Genomic DNA, 15,718 nt, shown 5'->3' with positions numbered 1-15,718 from the left:
ATTTACAAAATTTAGGATGCGGTTTTCAAATGACCGTCCTTTTTCTAATCTAATTTTTAAGTAAAAACAACATTCCAAATTAAGCTACTTCTGAATCTGATCTTTAAAGCTGCATGCATTCATCATTGGTTTAAGGAGAGTCGGCTGGCTGACTTCTGCTTTGAGCTGGGCTGAGAAAACGGAATCTATGAGAGCTGGCACCACTTTCTCGGCCGCATTTATGATACATTTCACAGTCATCCACTGACTATGCGGCTTCACCAAGTATGCCCAGTAACACTCCCAATTTAACCTGTTTAGTGCTTGGACTGCTTTTCCCTTTTCTTGCGCCTTCTGCTTCCATTCTGCTTCTAGTCGTAGTTTATTTGGTAAATACCCCGGGGTGGTCTCTGCGATTAAATTTGCTCTGTGCAAATTTTCATTTACATAGTCGATAAGAATGCTTGCTGTCGTGGTCGTTGTTTCCGCTGCTTGTTCTGCCTCCCTGATTTGATCATCCCACTTGTTGAAGAGCAACTCTTTATGATTCTCATTTATCCTGGGTGCGCCTGCTCTTTTTCCCTCGTCTTCATCCTGCCAAGCCAAGTACTTTGTCACTCGTTTGTCAATCTGATCATAGTCACTTCGCAAGTCGACCACTTGATTGGTGATATTATCACTCATTTCGCAATAATAATTCCAATGTGATATCTTTTGTCCCAACACTTCCTGTTGCTACAGTAGTTGTTCATTCAAGGCAATAGATTCTGAAACAAACTCTTTAAGTTTGGGGTCGTCTCTGTGTATCTCTTGTACATCCTACAACTGTTTTCCCTTTTCGTCCAAACTTCTTTGGTGGTCATCTGGAGACAATCGTGATTGGGCTTCCCGCAAAATTTCCTGAAGTGAGCTTTTACTCTAAAATATATCATCAAATAAATCCTTTTTTCCAACAAACACTTTTATGTTGACTGTCGTTGTGAAATCCTGGGCAACCTCATTTGGGTCAAATGGTCTTGCCGGGAATTTAAATAATTGTAGACACGTCATATTCTGTACTTCGGTGAACGCGTGACCTACATCGAACAACGAAAAGGCCCCACAAGCCACAGGAAACTGTGGCCATATGGCCTTCTTTTTGTCTTTTAGGTCTTTAGTTAGGCCGCCTTCTGAACAGGTTTGATATGCAATTTCTCGAGCCAGAAGTTTGTCAGGGATATACAAAGGCAGGACATGAGGGGGGACGGTGCTTCCAAATACTCTAATATAGGTGAACCATTCTTCTCCGAACCATCTTGCGATGGGGATGATATCTATCTGTGCCTCAGGTGAGCACCTCGGGGGGTCTTTATCATACATCATTCTATACATGGGTAAGATAAGCCCGTGACAAATCTGGTAGAAATGTGGAATGAACTGAGAATCCCATAACATCTTATGATAAACATGGATGGGTAATGGGTCCTGAGTTGTCCCTTTCCAACCCATAACGGGAAATTTAGACACATAACAAATAGAATCCATAACATATGCAGATAGGTAAAAAGGAGGATAGATCCTTTGAGACATGGATCTTTTAGACCGGTAATTGATAATAGCCGTGAATAGGTTATCAGAAAAGATCTTGGCCCAATCTATAATAACGGCATTTGTGGCAGCATCTATTAATGGCAACCATTCAGACGAAAACTTATTGATATCTGACATCCCAAATAATCTACAAAGGATGGCCGCAGAAAAATAATACGGAGAGGTAAGGGAACCAGTGCTGTACATACCGTTTTTGTCTTTCTTGAGTGGTTCATCTTTTCTGGACCAATCTTTGGTGGTCTCTGATAGGTTTGGGTTCTCCGCCACAAATTTTTAATGAATTGTGCATTGTAAGTCGCCTGCGGTTCAAGAAGATGATACATGAGATTTAAATCTTGTGCAACGAATGACCCGATGAGCCCATGTCCTTGAATCTTGAACTGTCTGTTGTTCATTTCTGCGTTGTCAAGTATCCACTTGATCATATCCGTATATGGGAGAATTTTGGGCCTTTCTGCTATCCGATGAAGGAATGAGCACGCTAGTTCTTCTAAGGATGCTTCGGAAGAGCCCTGTGAGTTTGAGACAGCGGTAACCTTCATTATTCTGGGGTTTTCTTCTTCAAGCAGTCTGTACATGCTTTCCCACGTCGATATCCTTGTGTCTCTGCTACAAGCTGTGTCTGTATATAAAGGTGCCATTTCCTTCACCTTAGAGCCCTGAGCTTTATTTTTCTTTCCCATTTCTTCCTGCGTATGGCTTGGTATCGTCCTTCGTTCTCCATTCCTGAAGCTCACAAGTGAAATGGAAATGACTGATCAAGAAAGGTGATGGGAGAGTCTTAAATGTAGCAGATATATCAAATATGCCACCTTACGTGAAGTAATTCTTTGAAAAAGCACGCGTCTACATTTTATTAATAGATGACAACTAATTCCTTTATTATCATTAAAAGCGCATGATCTTGAGTCAGATTATGGTAAGTGGCTTTTCTTGAATAGCGTGCCCGAAAGATTCGTGATGGAGTGATTTTGCGATTTGGTTCGCAATCGTCGCAGATCGCGACATCGCATTATTGCACTATCGCGCTCTCGCACCGACTCACAAATATAACATCGCAGAGTTGATTTGGCTTAATATCGCAACCATCGTTTTATCGCGATATCGCAACATCACAGATCGCAGAAATTTTATGCTTGCGAAATTTTGTTAGTCCATCCCCTGCGATATGCGATCTTGCGATCGGTGTTATCGCAAATCGGAAAATCTTGAAGTTTTCTCTTATTAGCATTACTTTATTGCGATGCGATATATTGCTTAGTACGAGAATCTTGCACATACTGGGATTATACCCAAATGGAGGTGCTTTTCTATCATTTTATGATGCGGCTTTTAAAGAATTTTTTATTATCATAAACTTAGGTTTTAAAGTATTCAAAAGATCTTCCTAAGCTTACGATGGTAACCTTATTTTGAAGAAAGGAAACCCTTGCTTTTCCTAAACTTTAACTAAGGGTCCCCATTCATTTAGTATTTTGGACGACACTTAAATAAAAAAGGGGGGGGGGGGTTGTTGCTGGCCACAACAATTGGCGATTCACTTGGGAGAACCAGTTATCTCTAATTTTCTATTGAACTTTTCAAATTTCCAAAACAATTTTTTTTTTTTGAAAATTAAGCTTTATTATAAAAAGATAAAGCGCATTATACTCCAAACTGTCAATGACATTTTGTCCCAACCTCTTTCTATATTAATTATTTGCTTCCTCATCTTGTCCTTGCATTTACATCAGCCATTACTTGGTCTTGTAAAGATAAAATAAGGTCTTCCCTGTGTACCAGTTTTTAGATATGCTCATTCATCGTAGGTAGAGCCTCTGCTGCCAGCAGGCGTTCATAGCCTCGACAGGGTTACCTATTACCCAGTGATGATCATTTATCTTGCTTAAGGTGATCTACAACTTTCAAAGTAAAAACCCATATTGACACTTTTTCTTTTTTTTTTTATTCCTAAAGAACAATGTCTTGGTTTGGTAGCCAAATTATGACACAGTCATTCACTTGATTTACACTTTTGCTGAACAAGCTGGCTCGTGATGAGACCCCTTGTCTTTTGATCTCAACAATATTAAGTCATTGCCCTGTTTTGGTGGACAGTAATGGCAAAGACAGCAAGTTATAATATCTGTGATCTTGATAAGCCGACTCGTGGTGAGACCTCTTATTCCTCAAGATATAGTGTATCCTTGGGTCGTTTCTTTAAATGCTGCGATTTTCTTTAGTAGGGAGGAAGTCATTTTGTCCTTAAGAAAGCTCTAGATGACGATAATAGAGTTTTTGGAAATGGCTGTTCTACAGGGAATCCTCATTTTGTTATTGATACCTTTCATTGTACTGATATAAAACAATTTCTTCACTAAGATTGCTTTCATCAAATTTCTTGAAGTTGAAACTAGTATCATATCTGGGTTAAAGTTTTTAACTGTATCTATCAATAATAAAGATCAAGTTTCCAAAAGATTTGCTATTTATACAAGAAGAAGTTCAAAATCTGATAGAGAAATGGTGTCTTTAGTAAATGTCAAATGTTGTCAGCCACAGCAAATTTTATTAGGGAGGAAAATATTTAAAGAAATGAGAGGTAACTATTCCCTTGGATTATGTATATGATAGGGATAACTTCTTCTCTTATTTTTCCTACCAACATTTAAAAATTAAATTATCTACCTAATAACCTAGCTAAACTACCCCTACTTCTATTCTAACTATCACAGAAAAATTGACTAGGTAAAATGATATTTCCAGTGAAACCATCTTTTCATTTTTATTCCTACATGTATGTACCTTTTAAACATCAATGTTAAGAATAAAACTTTTCTTAGACTGTGAACATTGAATGTAGGATTAGGAAGTGTAACTTCAGTCGAAATTTCGCCTGAAATTTCTTTCTTACGAAATCTTCTTTCCAATTGGATACCTATTGGATCATAAAAATCAGGATGAATTTCTATCTTGGATTGGTGATCATGTAATAGGAAAGATGACAAGCCAGGTTGCGAATATGATTTTTTAGTTTTAATGGCCTGTAATCTACTATGCGTTAAAGTCAAGCTTTTAGCAATTTCTCGTAAAAGGAAAGTTTCCACATATAAATCACTAAGTAAATCAATGAAGAATAGATGGAAATTTCTCGAAAGAGATTTATCAATTAACGTGAATTGCTGGCAAGTTTCCAAAAATACTTTCTTTCGTTGATGACGATTTGGATGACATAGAATTTTCTTCTGAAAGGCTGATATTGATTGATCTTGGAATTGAAAAAGTTTTGTATTTCCTTGACACAATTTAGTTTTCCAAAATGGTAATACATCTCTTGAATGTTCTTTGATAAGGTGCTCAATATACCATAGTAATCTATCAAAAGTTTGAAAATTTAAAATACAATCCGATTTTATACAAAATGAGTGCAAGCGAAAAAGAATGCAATGATTATCTGTACAGCTAATGTTACAGCACAATTGGGATTGACTTGAAGTATCTTCTTTTTCACAAGAACTGGCCAGAATTATGGGATCCGAGTAATTTCGAATTACGTCTTGTGAATCAGAAAACAAGCTATGATTGGGAACATGCATGGGGGTTTGCTCATGATACAAATCATAGATCGAGATATTGTTTTGGATAGTAAAATCATGTAAATGATCCGTCGTGGAATGAGGATCGACTGATATGATTCTTGAATTAGAATATCTCTCATTATCTGAGCTCTGTTGAGTTACTTGAGATAAATCAACATCATCATCATCAAAGTAGCTATCATAAATGATTTTACAGGTTTCTCTAGATTTTTCTTTTTCATCCAATATTTTCAAAAAAGGAAGGTCAAGTCATTCTTGTTTGTAAATGACCAAAGGATGTTCTATAGCTGCCTCTTTATCTTGAAAACCTAATGGTGATTCATTTGAATAATCCTCTGTACTTTTTGAGATATCATTAATACTGAGGGGGAAAAATTATCATCACTAAATACATCAGGATAAAGAGAAAAATGTGATTCTGAAACAATGCATTTGAAAATATCATCGTGAAAAAATTCTTGTTCATCACATTCATTGTAGACATCGGGCTTTAGATCATACCTTTGCGTGTTTGTATTTCCGAAAGAGAATTAATTTGTTGTTCTAACCTTGGCATCTGCATTTGTTGACTTGCGATGATATTATCTAACCTTGTCTCCAAGTTGCTTTCTGGTTCCAAGGCAAGATTTCTTTCAACATTCTTTCTTTTGTCTTCTTGCATTAGAGCAGGCATGTTTCCTAAGCTTTGGGAAGTTTCTTCATCATGAATGATTCGCGCATTCAAATTGGAATTTTCATTCCTATTAGAAGAAAATAAAACAAGACTTGGACTAATTTCTGATGGAGTGGACATAGGAGGTAGGGAATGCTCAGCATAATCTGAAGATTCTTCATTCATGAGTTCATTTTCAAGATCATATTTTAGACAATCAAGATGAAATCGCATATTAAAATCCCTAACAGATTCATCTTCTTTTCGTAGATACTCAGTTTCATCATATACGTGATCATAATCATAACAATCAAATTTACAAATGAAAGCCTTGAAAAATTGGTCCCAACTGTGAATTGAGGCAACAGGGAGGGTTCTACACCATTTTTAGCTTCCGCCGTGAATGTGAGAGTAAAAATTCTGCATAAAATGCCTTCATCAATTCTTTGAACGTTCGAACTTGAAACATTTTGAATAAATTGAAGGGTATGATTAAAAGCAGAATAATTATTCTTACCATTGAATTTTACCTGAGACAAGAGTCTTACCACTTCAGGTGGAGTGTTGGAAGAGGAACGAACATGGATGCAACTCCAAATGGGAAGTTTGTGAGCAGCCATCCTAATTCAAATGTTATGATTTCAAACCATTCCAATAGACACTATGCTCAGGCCCTCCTTCTAGCGCCAAATATGTTGAAGCCCCGAAAATCAGGTCGACAATAAGGGGGATACCTGCCTGGTCCGGACCTTGGTTGGCAGCTCCTTATCCGTTTGGTATAGCGGGTCCAACTGGGGATAATGGGACCAGTTTCCCAATCTAAGGGTGTGTGTGTGTGCAGAGTTGGATGATGTTGATCTAAGAGTTTTAATCTAAGCTACTTTAATCTAATTCTATGCTATTGTAATCTAATGAAAACAGCACATCTAATCTATGCTAACCCGGGATGTATTTCTTCTATTATGCGATCTAAAGAGATTTCAAATAATAACTGGTAATAAAGATCATTCAGCTATCATAAGAATGGAAATCAATTAAGATGAACCACTTTGCATAAAACGTTAGGTAAAATGGTTGTGAACAGCATATCGCATAATAAATTATTCATATATCAAACATAAATAAATGGCTCCACCGTACAAAAGTGCCAAATGGTAACTCAAACATTCATGCAATAACATATAAACAACTAAAAACCGTATATCACTTTAAGAATATAAGTAGAAATGGCCAAGAGATAAAAGTACCATTTATGACTGGTCCTACTCATAAGCCTCAAGCAACAATGATTTATCTCTCCTTGTTCTAATATCTACCAAGAGTACAGAAGTGCAACATCAGTAGCAGATATCAAATGCAAACATTAGTAAACCTTGATCCATTCATTCATCAAAACCTCCTCTGAGGGTGCAAAAGAGCATGTTCTGAGGACAAGTTTTTGACAAATTTCTGGACCCTTCTCTAAATGCATGATAAGGGTTTAAATACTACTTCCTAATTCTAATAATAGTTTATTTACAAAATTTAGGATGCGGTTTTCAAATGACCGTCCTTTTTCTAATCTAATTTTTAAGTAAAAACAACATTCCAAATTAAGCTACTTCTGAATCTGATCTTTAAAGCTAAATGCATTCATCATGGTCTAAGGAGAGTTGGCTGGCTGACTTCTGCTTTGAGCTGGGCTGAGAAAACAGAATCTATGAGAGCTGGCACCACTTTCTCGGCCGCATTTATGATACATTTCACAGTCATCCACTGACTATGCGGCTTCACCAAGTATGCCTAGTAACACTCCCAATTTAACATGTTTAGTGCTTGGACCGCTCTTCCCTTTTCTTGCGCCTTCTGCTTCCATTCTGCTTCTAGTCGTAGTTTATTTGGTAAATACCCCGGGTGGTCTCTGCGATTAAATTTGCTCTGTGCAAATTTTCATTTACATAGTCGATAAGAATGCTTGTTGTCGTGGCCGCTGTTTCCGCTGCTTGTTCTGCCTCCCTGATTTGATCATCCCACTTGTTGAAGAGCAACTCTTTATGATTCTCATTTATCCTGGGTGCGCCTACTCTTTTTCCCTCGTCTTCATCCTGCCAAGCCAAGTACTCTGTCACTTGTTTGTCAATCTGATCATAGTCACTTCGCAAGTCGACCACTTGATTGGTGATCTTATCACTTATTTCGCAATAATAATTCCACTGTGATATATTTTGTCCCAACACTTCCTATTGATGCAGTAGTTGTTCATTCAAGGCAAGAGATTCTGAAATAAACTCTGTAAGTTTAGGGTCATCTATGTGCATCTCTTGTACATCCTGCAACTGTTTTCGCTTTTCGTCCAAACTTCTTTGGTGGTCATCTGGAGACAATCGTGATTGGGCTTCCCGCAAAATTTCCTGAAGTGAGCTTTTACTCTGAAATATATCATCAAATAAATCCTTTTTTCCAACGAACACTTTTATCTTGACCGTCGTTGTGAAATCCTGGGCAACCTCATTTGGGTCAAATGGTCTTGCCAGGAATTTAAATAATTGTAGACATGTCATATTCTGTACTTCGGTGAATGCGTGACCTACATCGAACAACGAAAAGGCCCCACAAGCCACAGGAAACTATGGCCATATGGCCTTCTTTTTGTCTTTTTGGTCTTTAGTTAGGTCGCCTTCTGAACAGGTTTGATATGCAATTTCTCGAGCCAGAAGTTTGTCAGGGATATACAAAGGCAAGACATGAGGGGGGACGGTGCTTCCAAATACTATAATATAGGTGAACCATTCTTCTCCGAACCATCTTGCGATGGGGATGATATCTATCTGTGCCTCGGGTGAGCACCTCGGAGGGTCTTTATCATACATCATTCTATACATGGGTAAGATAAGCCCGTGACAAATCTGGTAGAAATGTGGAATGAACTGAGAATCCCATAACATCTTATGATAAACATGGATGGGTAATGGGTCCTGAGTTGTCCAATTCCAACCGATAATAGGAAATTTAGACACATAACAAACAGAATCCATAACATATGCGGATAGGTAAAAAGGAGGATAGATCCTTTGAGACATGGATCCTTTATACCGGTAATTGATAATAGCCGTGAATAGGTTATCAAAAAATATCTTGGCCCAATCTATAATAACGGCATTTGTGGCAGCATCTATTAATGGTAACCATTCAGACGAAAACTTATTGATATCTGGCATCCAAAATAATCTACAAAGCATGGCTGCAACAAAACAATACGGAGAGGTAAGGGAACCAGTGTTGTACATACCGTTTTTGTCTTTCTTGAGTGGTTCATCTTTTCTAGACCAATCTTTGGTGGTCTCTGATAGGTTTGGGTTCTCCGCCACAAATTTTTTAATGAATTGTGCATTGTAAGTCGCCTGCGGTTCAGGAAGATGATACATGAGCTTTAAATCTTGTGCAGCGAATGACCCGATGAGCCCATGTCCTTGAATCTTGAATTGTCTGTTGTTCATTTCTACGTTGTCAAGTATCCACTTGATCATATCCGTATATGGGAGAATTTTGGGCCTTGCTGCTATCCGATGAAGGAATGAGCACGCTAGTTCTTCTAAGGATGCTTCGGAAGAGCCCTGTGAGTCTGAGACATCGGTAACCTTCATTATTCTGGGGTTTTCTTCTTCAAGCAGTCTGTACATGCTTTCCCACGTCGATATCCCTGTGTCTTTGCTACAAGCTGTGTCTGTATATAAAGGTGCCATTTCCTTCACCTTAGAGCCCTGAGCTTTATTTTTCTTTCCATTTCTTCCTGCGTATGGCTTGGTACCGTTCTTCGTTCTCTGTTCTTGCAGCTCATAAGTGAAATGGAAATTACTTATCAAGAAAGGTGATGGGAGAGTCTTAAATGCAGCAGATATATCAAATATGCCACCTTACGTGAAGTAATTCTTTGAAAAAGCACGCGTCTACATTTTATTAATAGATGACAACTAATTCCTTTATTATCATTAAAAGCGCATGATCTTGAGTCAGATTATGGTAAGTGGCTTTTCTTGAGTAGCGTGCCCGAAAGATTTGTGATGGAGTGATTTTGCGATTTGGTTCGCAATCATCGCAGATCGCGACATCGCATTATTGCACTATCGCGCTCTCGCACCGACTCACAAATATAACATCGCAGAGTTGATTTGGCTTAATATCGCAACCATCGTTTTATCGCGATATCGCAACATCACAGATCGCAGAAGTTTTATGCTTGCCAAATTTTGTTAGTCCATCCCCTGCGATATGCGATCTTGCGATCGGTGTTATCGCAAATCGGAAAATCTTGAAGTTTTCTCTTATTAGCATTACTTTATTGCGATGCGATATATTGCTTAGTACGAGAATCTTGCACATACTGGGATTATACCCAAATGGAGGTGCTTTTCTATCATTTATTGATGCGGCTTTTAAAGAATTTTTTCTTATCATAATCTTAGGTTTTAAAGTATTCAAAAGATCTTCCTAAGCTTACGATGGTAAACTTATTTTGAAGAAAGGAAACTCTTGCTTTTCCTAAATTTTAACTAAGGGTCCCCATTCATTTAGTATTTTGGACGACACTTAAATGAAAAAGGGGGGGGGGGGTTGATGCTGGCCACAACACCCCTATATATCCCCCAATATATTATGTCATTTTTTCCTCAATATATATCCCCCAATATGAACCCACATGGTATGATATTTCTCCCCCAGTGAAGCCACCGTGAGCTCCCCCTGGCACCAACTCAATAGAAAATTATACCTCCCTGTGAGGTGGAAACTCTGTAATGTCCTTAGGAAATACATCCTAAAATTGTTGTAAAAATGAGTACCTTCTTAACACATTAGCATCCTCAATCTCCTTACCTTTGTCACTAGAAATTTCTACTACAAATATCACACAACCCTTTCTACAACCAGGCTTAGCTTGCATAGCAGTAACCATCCTCACTGATCTTGGCTTCTTTGCTTGCTAAGTCCTCTTTTCCCCACTATCATCCACACACCCAATGGCTTTGTCATAACAGTCTACCTTGGTTCTATGAAGATACAACCAATCCATGCCCAACAACATACCATTAGAGGAAATTTCAGCCTAAAAGTGGCCTCGTAAGGAAAAATAATAAAATATTAGTTAAAATAATCAAATAAGGATTATGAATTTTGGATGGAAAAGAACAAACTACTTTTTTACTTGTATTTTTGGCTTATCTCCTTATCGATTTACCAAAATTTCAAGTGTAGACACTTGTTGGATGCGGAATTAAATTCCACATCCAATGAGTACCCATTATGCATACTTTTGAGAAGACCCACATTGATAAAAATTGAAGATACATTAAAAAAGCATGTTCAACACACTTTTTTAATGTATCTTCATTTTTTATCAATGTGGGTCTTCTCAAAAGTATGCATAATGGGTGCTCATTGGATGTGGAATTTAATTCTGCATCCAATGAGTATCTACACTTGAAATGTGGGTAAACATATAAGGATATCGACTAAAAATACAAGTAAAAAAAGTAGTTTTTCTTATTTTCCCTCCAAAATATTTAGATGTACCTGTTAGTGCCTAAATCTACCTCAGGCTGAAGGAAGGTAGGTCTAGGGTAACATCAAACCACGCTTAACCTGGTAGCTAGCCCTACCAGGCCGAGAGAGGGCTCTCTCCTTGTCAATCTCAATTAGAATATTGGAAACTAGGGCTTGAGATGACTTAAATGAATGCTTATTTTAGGCTAGGTATAGCAGATTATGGTTTCTGGTTTGATTTTTTTTTGTTTTGGGTCGAAATAGCAAGAGAAAGGATGATTTGGATTATGGCATCAATGTCAGTTTCTGCCGGCAAACCTGGGGCAAATTAAGTGCCATGTTCAGCCAAGTGAAGATTGTAAATGTGAGAAGTATAAGGGAGAAAGCCCACTGCCCTGCAGGCATCAAACAAAGGATGGATCTGCAACAACAACTTTAGATGAAAGAGAATAACGAGGTTGCTCAACAGAGCATCTAACAACGAATGAATTCTACTAAAACTACCATTACAACTAATAGCAAAATCATCATGAAAGGAGCATCATTATGGATGAATTCCTAACATATCACTTAGATAATGCTGCAATAAAGGAGAAAAAGATAATGTGTAAATGAATTACAGGGAAAAAAAACATACTGAACATTTAAGCACCGTGATGAATCCCAGGCCTAAAGGGCAAAAATTGCTTTATTATGATATTCAATAAAACTTTACACAGTCCAAATGATTCTTTGCTGCCAAAATCCAACCTCTACACTATGAAATTCATAAAATATATACATTTTCTCATCCTTGTACTAAGGGAATTGAGCTCAACCATTTTCTTCAAAATAGAATCAGTTACATTAAACTTGGACCGAATTTCTGAAAATAGGTGTTGAAGATGAACTCGTATCTCCTAAACCATAGCACCTGTTACAAAACTGAAAGAGGTTTTTGTAGATAAGGTCATGTTGGAGAAAAACCTCTCTCAAATTTTGGAAATTCATTTCCAGTTTCTCGTAATCTGTGCCACAAAATCATCTCTAAAACAGAAAATCATTAAAAAATTAAATCTGTGAAAATGAGCTATAAAGATCTAGTCACATATCCCAATTCATGACAGCTGTGAATAAACTGAAAAAGGTTTTGTTATATGGCTCATGGTTAAAAAAAAAATCCTTGGGTTTTGAAAAATTACTTTCTATCTGTTGTAAAATGGCACCGCACTAAAATGACTAAAACAATAAAATAAATGAAAAATTTTCTTTGTTTTAATGCAGGCTCCAAATATCACAACATATCTCCCACATAGTAGCACCTGTGCATAAACTGAAGGAGGTTTTTGTTATCTGGTACGTGATGGAAAAAAATCTCTTTCACCTTTTTAAAATTCCTATCCAAACTTATTTTGTAGTAAACTTGTCCTTGTATGCAGCAACTGACCTCAAAACATGCATAACCAAGAATCAATCATTCATTTTGATCATATCTTATGATCCAGAAATCGGTTACAGGAGTGTGATATACCGTTGGAAATTTTTTTTTGAGATTCTTCTGATGGACACATTTGTGACATATTTTTTGCTGAATATAATGTGCAAAACATCTAACCAAACCAAACCTAGTAAGAGCTCATGTTGATCCATGGTGACAGGTTGCGAAGATTGGAACTAATAGTACCTCTTTTTAAATTCAAAGGATTTTGATTAGTTTACATATTATGACATGGAAATTACTTGAAAATTTATGGGCACTTTTAGGATGAAATTTCCTCTAATAGGTATGATCCCAATGGCAATACATTCAAATGTGCTGCTATAGGCATACCATTTAACTCAAATGCACAAGCTCTTACCCAATGGTAAACTCGCTTCTTTGTACCTGTAGCCAATTGTAGCAACCAAGATTATGCATGAACTTCTTTTCTAAAACCACACTTATCAACTAAGTTAGGATTAATATAACTATAGTTAGATCCAGGATCGATCGAAATAGAAAGAACTTGATCACAAGGTTACCGTCCATCTCAATGATCGATGCTTGATGATCTACTTGCCTGTTGTCCATAGATGCATAGATCTGAGGAATTCTATGACCAACATCACCAACTGTATGTGCCTCCTGAGCAATGTAGATCTGGGGTCTACCACCACTCTGATATTGTGGATAATCCTTCTTACGACGATCCTTACCTCATATCCAACACTACAATGGTTCCCTACCACCACCTCTAGCTTGCTACTCTCCACGTCCCTTCTCAGTTGTATTGGATCTCTTGTAAGGAACTACATTTTCTTTCTTACTTGCATCTTGAGGTCTTCCTCTCTTTGGTGGCTATTTTCCTTTAGCTTTCTCATTTCTTTTCAAGTCATTCTTAGGCTCAACTTTGTGTTTCGACTGCTTATAATAATGCTTCAACTTTCAGATGGCCTTCTCCAATCATCTAGGCTCACCAAACTCAAATCGGTCTCGGTATGCAACTAGAAATACACTAATGAAACTTTGAACCTTGTCTTTCTCCTCCTTGAGGTAAGGAACATATCTCAACAACTCCAAAAATGCTATAGTATGCTCATCAACTGTTAGAGAACCTATCTGCAACTCATAAAAATCCTTAGCTCTGCATCATAGTACGTCTCATGCAAGTACTTCTTCTTGAAGAGCCTTTCAAACACATGCCAAGTCGAATCTCCCCCATGTATACCTTTGAAATTCTTCATGTCTTCCCACCAAATATCTGCTTTACCTTTGAGACTAAAAGTGGCTATCTTTGCTTTCATGTTTTTTGAATAATCTTGCAATCAAAATAATTGCTTCATACCAAGCAACCATGCTTTTGCATCCTGTGATTTATTCATATCTCCATCAAAGGTAGGTGGTTTTTCCTTCTTAAACTCATCCAGAAAGTATCCCCTATCACTCCTCCTGTAAGGATGATAACGATGATGATCATGATGCTTATCAGAACTAGAATGTGAATAGTACCTGGGTCGATTACCCCTCCTATCCGGAGTGTCCAACAACCTACCATATCTGATCATGTCATATCTATCCAACCTATTTCTACTAGAAGACCTACTCCCATATGCCCCATTAGTTATGTCCTCATGTCCATGGCTGATCCAAAGTGGTCTCAGTCGCTGCAAATATAACAAACTCTGAAGTAGTATCACATTCACCTCTACTTGTTTCTCTTGTGCCTGCATGATTTTGTCATTGTCTACTTTGCAACTCCTTATTTCTTCCTTCAGGCTTCTCAATGTATCTACCATGTTAGAAGAGTGCCCTGCATCATGCTTCCCATATGATGCATAGGGAGACTCTATGTAGTCTACCACCTTGCTAGCCATGTGATCTCTTTCTTGCAAGGCATACTATGTCATCTAAACCAAATCACAATAAACTAACGCACTTTAGCATAATTTGGGGAGGATACCTTGTTTGCAAGATCATCAAATAAATGTGATACATGTATAACATAATCATAACAGCATATAGACATATATCGAATAAGTGTATCAATGCATAAACATCACTCTAGCTAGGGTCCAGTCATCAATGCAAGGCCATATCAACAATTCATGCTATGACCTCATGCATGACAACAATTGTTACTCCATTTCACACATTTCCACATGCAACTGTCAACATGCATAAGAAATTCCTAACCAACTACGCATACGTACGAACACATGTAGTCAAGAGTAAGCGATCAACTCTTGTAATCAAACTACAAGACTAATACATGTAATAAAAACATTCAGGAATGCACTTGGCATACAAGGATGTAGTCAAGCGACATATAATCAACATGTAAGCGACATATAACCATATGCAACCAATGAGATACTTCAGAAGATGCATCCCACAAAATCACATAAAGTTCCTCATGACAACCTTACTACCATCATAATCAACATGATCTAATGCAACAACCACATGGAATTCAAGTGTAAGATACACACATGCAAGTGACATGCATGCAAGACCGAGCACCTTCACCCAAGAAGAGTGCAACCACACCCTAATACCAATCTATAACATCCCCTCCTCCTAGGTCCACCCAAGCAACCGACTAGCTGGGGTAAACATACAATGGGAGAGGCTATTATAAGGGATTCAACTTCCTTGGAGACCTTAAGGAAATGGAACTGATGGAAAATATCAAACAAACCTATCAACATCAACAATAACACCCTGAGGATACATGTCAGCCACTTAGACATACTTTCCCTGAGTCCCACTGATGATTTAAGCCTTTTAACCCCTGTTCCCTCTCATGCTATAGCCAAGACAATGACCAAAAGCCAAAGGCAGTCTCACAAGCATGTGTGCAATCATCCCTAGAATTTTTCCAGCAAACCTATACCAGCGTCCCCGAGATTTGAGCCACTTTTCTAGCCTAGAATCTCGATCTTT

Source organism: Pinus tabuliformis, chromosome 1_1, assembly GCF_031772625.1.
Source record: "Pinus tabuliformis cultivar Carrire ecotype Pingquan chromosome 1_1, CPIR1, whole genome shotgun sequence".
Taxonomy (NCBI): Eukaryota; Viridiplantae; Streptophyta; class Pinopsida; order Pinales; family Pinaceae; genus Pinus; species Pinus tabuliformis.
The sequence above is the reverse complement of the archived record's forward strand: the minus strand, read 5'-3'. Positions refer to the sequence as shown.